The sequence below is a fragment of the Cryptotermes secundus genome, unplaced genomic scaffold (assembly GCF_002891405.2).
Source record: "Cryptotermes secundus unplaced genomic scaffold, Csec_1.0 scaffold441, whole genome shotgun sequence".
Classification (NCBI taxonomy): domain Eukaryota; kingdom Metazoa; phylum Arthropoda; class Insecta; order Blattodea; family Kalotermitidae; genus Cryptotermes; species Cryptotermes secundus.
Window position 1 is genome coordinate 796,007 of NW_019727400.1, and position 8,765 is coordinate 804,771.

The following is an 8,765-nucleotide window of genomic DNA, read 5'->3' on the forward strand; positions in this document are numbered from 1 at the left end:
CAGAGCGAGTATACATAATATTGATTATCCTTGCACCTCTATTAACGACGCTTCCTGTCACTAAGCCAGCGCTAATTAGCGGTCCGCTGGTTATGGCTACCCCCTCCCGTCTCTACCAGAACCCAGCGAGCTCACCAAATTACCACAGCGATCTACAGGCTTGCCGTGGTAGAGCGTTAATCACGTGCGCACAAAAACATCTGCCGCCTGAGTCCGTAACTGTGAGCTGCGGACCGGGTTGAGGAGACACTGCTTCTGCTGCCACGTCAGGATTCTTCTAGCTTCCTGATTTAAGCACCGAGCAGACTACTGAAACTTTGGACTTCTATCCGGGATCCGTGTTCTGTCAGAGTTTCGGCTGGAAATAGAAAAGCGGTCACTTCGAGGTATTTTGTTTCTTTTTTCAGTCACTCCAGGCAAATTTCTGGTTGGTGCCTCAAATGAGATAAAGATCGCGTCCTTACAGATCCTTTCCAGTTCGTTATTCACCAATAATCGTATCGTTCAACGTTTTGTTCTCTGAGATTCTGACAGCGTCGCAAAACAGGAACAAAAATGTAATTTAAAATAATAAAATAAAATATAATACACAGGATGTTCCAGGAGGAAAGATCAATATTCTTGGAGGCCATAGTACCCGACGTTCTAAACAAAAAGTTTACATGTGCATGTGTCCTATTCCGAACGGTTTCCCAGATAGAGCTACTTCACTGTGTAGTACACTGTACACTGTACAGAAGAGCAACACTCCATTTCCTCACACGAGTTGCACCGAGATAGAGCTATTTCGCTCTGCAGTACACTGTACTCTGTACAGAAGAGCAACACGCCATGTCCTCACACGAGTTGCACCGAGATAGAGCTATTTCACTCTGCAGTACACTGTACTCTGTACAGAAGAGCAACACGCCATGTCCTCACTTGAGTTGCACCGAGATAGAGCTATTTCGCTGTGCAGTACACTGTACTCTGTACAGAAGACCAACACACCATTTCCTCACACGAGTTGCACCGAGACAGAGCTATTTTGCTCTGCAGTACACTGTACTCTGTACAGAAGAGCAACACGCCATGTCCTCACACGAGTTGCACCGAGATAGAGCTATTTCACTGCACAGTACACTGTACAGACGAGCAACACGCCATGTCCTCACGCGAGTTGCAGAGTGCATTGATGCTGACAGCGGAATTTTCGAAAATGTATTACACTAAGTAAATTGTACCAACTTTGTCACTTGACAATAAATACCGGTCTTAGAAACAGTATGTAATATATCTTTCTTATAAACAGTTTTGGAACTGTACGCTGAAATAGTTCCATCTCGGAAACCGTTCGGAATAGGACAGGTACACACACACACACACACACACTTCTCCTCTTTTTTTGCTTAGAATGACCGATATTGTGACTTCCGAGAATATTTGTATTTTCTCCTGGTACATCCTATATAGGCCTATCTAAACAACATTGGTACCGAGCCGTAGGCTTGAACATTTTCAGTTTTCCCTTCTTTTTATTATTTTCTAGTTTCCTCTTTCTGTGCGGAAACAAGTTAGGAAGGAAATTATTTGATCGTAAGACTGTTAACATGTAAACAGACTATTTTCCGTTTGTATATCATACCAGATTCCTCACTAAGCAGTGTAGTCTATTGGTGTCAAGGTTATTTTTACCAGTAGTTACTATAGGATTCTTCCAGTGATTGAGGCTAGCTCTTTCTAACGGACCCAACAGAATAGGTGTTTTCCTTCACCTGAGGACGGAAACAGATCCAGTTTCCGAAACGTCGTGTTTTTATTAGTTATCTAAAAACCAGGACGATGGATAAAGTCCAAAAACCCAATATATCAGTATTATTTTTACTAGTTTATTCTCATGGCCGGAGATAGTACACCGAACGTACCGTTTTCTTTTAATATTCTGAAGCATGAAATGTTTTAAAATAACATTTAAGAATTGAGTTCCTACCTCACAGAGAACACTGCGCCTCCACTGTGCCCTACAAAAACCGATTTATTATTGTTGTATAGGAAAATATTCATTATTTATTTTGAGAATCAAACGAAACAACGCATATTGGCTAACGCTGAAACACGCTATAACATATCTATTGTAACCACGGTGTTTTAAAGGGTTAGGCTAGGACAATTTACGAACGGTTGCTTCAGTTTTCTTGTATTTAGTGTTTTCTTAATTTCGCGATAAATATTGCTCTTATTTTTGTTGCTAGTCCATAATAGGTCCGTTTGAATTTTATAATAGATTCAAATATAAAGGTCTAAAACAATACAAAATTTTCTGTAGTTGAAAAAATAGTTTACACCTTAATTTAACATGTTTTATTTCACGAAAGAATTCGTATTCCCTCTTTATTTTAAAGTTGACACTATTCCTTTTTTACCTCATGTTTAGATTTAAATTCATGTCACAGGATTTTTCAAAATTTGTTTTGGAAAACATTTTAAGTAACTGAGAATCAGGCTCTTTGGCATGTAATATATCCTTGAATGCTTGATATTTCTACTTCACTGCTTTGCCTTATAGGCACAATCTCTCGCCTTTACCCTTTTATATGTCCATCAAATGATACCTCCATTTCCACGTTGGTGATTTGTCACATTTTTGGTCGTTTTCGATGTATATTTGACGGTAGTGCGTGTCTCCATCATGGATAGGCTATTTGCCAGTAGGATATACGGAAAAGGAGCTAATAAAGAGGTTTAGATGAGGGGGAAACGGAATACTATAACACCGGCAGCCAGTTGGAACACGCGATGGATTCTCTTCTCAGTCTGCCACGCATCCCAATGAAATCCAATTTTTCACTCCATTCGCTTCAACGTTTCAGCACGCTCTCTCGGCGTCGAGACGCTATCCTTCATGATGGAACTGCCGTCTCCCTGGAGAACATCACTGGCAGATTGACTGAGTCAGTCCTACAGCCAAACACACTCCGTGCTTGCTTCCAGGCGCGGCAAACAGACAAACTAGCTGTTTATACCCAGTAAGTAAAATCGAAGAACAAGTTTCCTTCTTCAGTTTAAGACAGAAAACAGGAATGGGCCAACGATGTATTTGTTTATATTTCCGGTCAAGTAGAAAGTGGATCTAGCTGGCTCACTTTCTTCGCAATTTATCGTCGGTTTCACAACGTCAAATTTCGGCGATCATTTTCGTTTCAATTTCTGCCAAATAAACCAGCACCTCCTGAATGCAAGTTCACCTCTGCATCCTCCTCCTCCTCATTAGTCCTGGGTTCGCTGTTGTAATCCCATGCGTTTTAGTGTGGGTACTAGAGTCAGGTGAGTGCTGAGCTACATGCTTGATAGGAGGTTGGGTTGGTCTTAAAATTGATCTGGACTTGGTGGTAAGAATATAAACCGGTGCATTGTCTGGGATATAACCAGCCAGTGGCTGTAGTTGCCCCGGTTAATTCTTTAGAAAAGACAGGACATAAACAAAATTTGATGAGCACGGGAAAAACTGCTGTGATATGTAGACCTTATGGACTGGTCACATCGGATATGCCTCCCCCCCACCCGGCCCGTTGTGGTAATAATTGAAAATCCCGCGCCACGTGCCGCCCCTGTACAGAGCCTTCCGCAAACGGGATTGGTCGTTGGGTAGATTTAGTTTGTGATTAGAAATATGTACAGTGGCGTGCAGATTTGGAGCCCATGCTGTTGCGCCCGGTAGCAGGGGGAGATCTCTGGCCTCTGAAGTCTGTTTCATTCTCTTGCAAGGTAAACGTAGATTGAAAACAGTTGCAAATGAAGCTGGTCATTTTATGTTATACAAGAACACGTAGGTTTTAAATAATTTCCTGTGATATATAGTTTTCTTCTCTGTGGAGGCGGGTTAGAATAACTCCACCGTAGCCCTGCGAGGTATAGAAGGCGACGAAAACCGAACCCGATCCTGGGGGCATAAATGGGCTACTCTCTCACTGAGGGACATAAAAGAGACCTGATACTTCAGGTTTTTTGGGGGGTTGGGGGGTTGACGCAAGACTGACTACCTTGCTGTGTAAAATTAAAGAATTATTGTCCCGAAATCCAAAGGTGTGAAACCCGGACGGTCTGGTTCAGTAGACAAATCTAGCAGAATCTTCTAAGGAAGTTTGTGGTTCAAAAAAGGCTGTCTTGCCGATGATGATAAGACATTTAAATTTTTAAACGTGTGAGGCTAGACACAACTCAAAATATACCTCACCCAAAATACGATTTTGAGTGCGCCTGCTTACAGGCGACAAGAAGTGAGGGGAGTGAAGCAAATGGCCGCCATTTGCGTTTCCAAATATTTTCTTTTTGCTCTGAACGTAGAGAAACTTGATGACCAGTTCAGTGAGCTTCAGTAAGTGCTCATTCATGTGTTTTCGAGGGGGTTCTTTGGGTTCTTGGGTTTTGCCAATCATCCGATCTTACACAAAGCTAAAAAATCAATAATCCTGATTATTGCACACAATTCTCAGAGCCCTTTACAATTTATTTAATCATTTAATTCATTTGTATCTATTGTGTATATTTATTTATTCATTTACCTTTACGTTTCTTTTATTCTTTCATTTTCCTTTTATTTCGTCTTTCTTTTGTCCTTTGTCCTTTTCCTTTCCTTCTTTCTCCATTCTTTACTTTTACCTCTTTTTATTCTTTATTTCATTCCTTTCTTTAATCCTCGATCACTTTGGTTTTCTTTCTCGTTTTCCTTCTTTCTGTCTTTTCTAGCTACTTTTTGTTTTTCTTCTTTTCCCTTAATTCATCCTTTATTTCCTTCAGTCCTTCCTTTCTTCCTTCCGTCATTCATCTTGTCTTCATCTGTTTACTATGTCTTCTTATTTGTTCATCCTTCATCCCTACCTCCCCCCCAGACCTGCTGCAGGCTCTTGTCTAATCCACGGAACCTGCAACACGTGACCCTACAGCACATCAGGCTGTCTTCTGATAACGGGGACACGTACCAGATCGTCGCATCTTTAACCCATATCGGGGACACGGCAGAGCAGATGGCATACACACCTCCCCCCCTACTAATGCAACCCTCGATAAGTAAACAGACTGATTGTCTACTGAAGGACTTTCGGATTGCATCTAGCTTCCGTATTCCTGTTGCTATAGCAACAGGTCTATTGTAATTGTGCAGATACTAAATAAGCAATTAAGTAGAAGAGCTTTTAGATTTTGTAGTGACAATTGCGTGAAGTCAGGATGTTATTTCTCGTCATATGACGTCAAGGCTTTCGAATTGCCCGTCGAATGAAGATACAGATATTAGCAGATTTTTAACATTTATTTTATAAAAAAAAAATAAGGGCCTAAAAATCTCAAGCCGAAGAAGGATAAGAAGACTAAAAGGAGAGGACATGAGAAATGCGTTGCTTTGATTAGGTCTGTGTCATTCCCAAGTTATTTTCTAGTAAGAAAACATTAATTAATAAAAATATGCATCTGTTTCTTATTATACACTTCGACATGAAAATGCTAACTATCTAACCGCTAACTAGCCAACGAAATATCTAACCCTAATAAACTTGAAGTCGGATATATTATTGTCACGTGACTAATTGACTTTAGACGGGGTTTGGATTGGTAATCAGAAAGTACCTGCAAATAACTACGACAATCTCACTGAGTTACACACTCCAGTGATCACTGTAACTATGGCACACAGAAAGTCTTCTCAGCCTTTACTAACCATTGCTTGGTAGCGGCTTCCAACGGCGGACGTTCCCTTTCCTCCAAGCTCCTGAAATATCCTCGGCCTCAGCTACCAGCTTCTCACTTCTCAAAACTGCAACTTTCCACTGACTCAACAAAAACTCAGAGTCAGAGTCAGAGTCAGAGTTACTTTACAACTAGCGATTTATCGCCAGTCAATTCGTCTTGGCGTCAAGCCCCTTCGGACCCACGATCAGAGTCTTCTTTTCAACTGAACACTTGCGGTAAGCCTTCACGTAACATTCTCTCTGACGCAAGGATGGGGGTTTCGCTTATGAATATGAATTACTAGTCCTCGTTATATAGCACCAGCACGGACCACACAGAGAATCTTGCTTGGATTATTACGTTGCCGCGGAAATATTCCCACAGAGCTGTTCCCTAACAACGGCTATTTTACTATCGCCTGTTTACACAGCTGTTACTTGGCGATGGGTCTGCATGTGAAATTATTCATCAACATCGTCAAAAAGTCAATAATGATCTGGTGATCCAAGTAACTTAAAAGAAACTCTACCAGTATGTGGTACGTCGTGACGGCGCATGCGTGACTGATAATGTGTTTTCCCTCCAATAAACTCACAGCCGTCAGCCTGGCGTAAGTTCTATCTCGCGTTGTGAATTCTTTTTGAAATGAACTTGTGGGATTCACCGAGATTTGGAGAGGAGGCGATCAGTGTATTTCAAAGACGTGAAATTCTGCCAAGCGAACGCAAATGTGAAAATAAGTAACCTATGGAGGAATACAGAGGCGACTGCGTTTTATGGCGGTGTACCGTAAACGTGTAGGGAAAGAAGCTGAAGGTGCCTTTTTGGCAACTGGTTTGAGAATGGGAGGTTCTCTGTTCCTGTCATTCGCTTTATATACTTGTGGTTACACGAGAGAACTTCCAATATAGCAAGCACTAACATGAAAAGTAACGTAGTGATAAATTAAAAAATTGTATCACCTGTTATTGCTTCTCTTCCAAATATCTCACCATTTTACTCATTTATAAGTTATTTCAATTCACATCGCCACATACTATATCTCTACGATACATTTTAATATTATCCTTTGAACCTGAGTCTCATAATTAGGTTCTATACACAGGGAGTTTTGTGCCAAGACATGTAGCATATATGAAAAGAAATACGCACAAAAAATTAGTCACAATTCCTGAATGAAGAAGACCTCTCGGGAGATATAGACCTAAATGTAGATGAAAATAATATTAAATTTATTCTTCATTCATTTACGTCTGTAATGCAACAGAACACATTCACAGTGTCTCATTTATTTTAAAATGTCGTTAAAATCGCATTTAATTGCAACATGTTTCGATCTTGCAAGGCCATCTTCAGGGGGTTATTAACTAATTGAAACTGCCACTCTGCACCAGTTCGTATGTCAATGCGTCCCATGCTGTTGCATATCGCCGTTCGCACTAAAATGTGTTTGTTTGGGAATGAACACACTCCCTTCGCTCAGCGCTATTTTCATTTTGCGGCGTTAATGTTGTACCCCTTTCGCGTGTAGTTCCCACTAGTCGGCCGTGTATCCCTCGCGTTACTTACTTACTTACTTACTTACTTACTGAGCCCTTCTTGAGGAGCCGCCAATTCTGCAGCTACTCAAGAATTTCCCAGAATTTTATGGAACCCGAAGGTTCGTTACAGTGTTCACAAGAGCCTTCCACTGGTACCTATCCTGAGCCAGATGAATCCGGTACATATCACCCTATCCTCTCTTTCTAACAAACATTACAATATTACCTTTTCACCTATATATAGAGAGCGCCTCTGTGGTCTAGTGGTCAGAGTTCCTGGCTACAGATCCAGAGGTCCCGGGTTCGATTCTCGGCGCTACCACATTTTCTGAGAAGTAGTGAGTATGGAACGGGGTTCACTCAGCCTCGTAAGAATAAATGAGGAGCTACTTGAATGGAAATAGCGGCTCCGGTCTGGAAAACATATATTAACGGCCGTGGGGATCCGTTGCGCTGACCACGCGACACCCCTCTATCCAGTAAAATTTGCACTAACTTCGCCGACAAGCGGCAGTCTCTCGATCGGTATAGTTCGCTTGCGAACTAAAGCCACAGAGTTTTTTATGTCTAGATTCTCTGGTGTTCTCTTTCCTTTCGGCTTTCTTACAAAAGCCCTAAATTCAGTCCTCTTCGCCTGTATTCTGCTACAATCTCTGCCCATCGAATTCTACTTGACTTTAGCCGTTATATAGACGAATAGTCCAAGTTACGGGGTTCGTTATTATGCAGAAGAACACGATAACAAGCTGGAGAACATTGTGACAGCCCAAGAAATTATGTGACATAAATCTGCAGTAAATGGAGACGTGGAACGACACAGAAGAAGCTGGAGACATTCGTTCACAAATGGAATAACCATGAGGCTCATCTTACAGCTGATCATGATTAACTTAAAAGTATGAGACATGATGATGTGTAATGGATTTAACTGGCTCAGAATCGGTACCGATAAGGAGATTTTGTGTATAGGACCTTGAACCACCCAGCTCCATAAAAAGTAGAATAATTTCCCGGCCAACTGAACAGACACTAACCTCTGAAGATGGCTCCACTTCATGGAGTTTATGATAAATCGATTTTTGCTACCTTTTTTTTCATTTTGATAATCGATATCTCGCAACGTGTCCACATGCTACTCTTTTCTTTATTGGGAAAGTGTTTAACCCCCGCGTTAACCTTACTCTAGCTGAATTGCTGAGGTGGAGTCAACAGATGGTAACAATCGCTGATGATAAAAATGGGGCGGAAGATGATAGAACACACCCTTTTTTTAGGAGACGTAAGACAAATAGCTATGGAGGTTATATATCCCATAACTTCTTTATTTCCTCAAGTGTTCACTTGGGGAAAATTAAATTAATTCTGAGGGATAGGATGAGGCTAATCACATGAACAAGTATACATATATATACCCCTCCTTTCTTTAGAAAGTTTTTATACACCTATCGGAAGCGTGATTTCTTACGCTCTGTAGGGCCCTCACGATTAGTTTTATGGACCCCAGTGAACCCCCCCCCCCCC

At 41.3% G+C, this 8,765-nt stretch overlaps 1 protein-coding gene across 1 annotated transcript in view; it reads left to right on the top strand.

Moving 5' to 3' along the window:
• LOC111864694 (golgin subfamily A member 7) overlaps nt 1–8,765 on the top strand; it is a 405,703-nt gene that overhangs the window by 291,420 nt on the left and 105,518 nt on the right. The gene's annotated exons all lie outside the window — the stretch shown is intronic.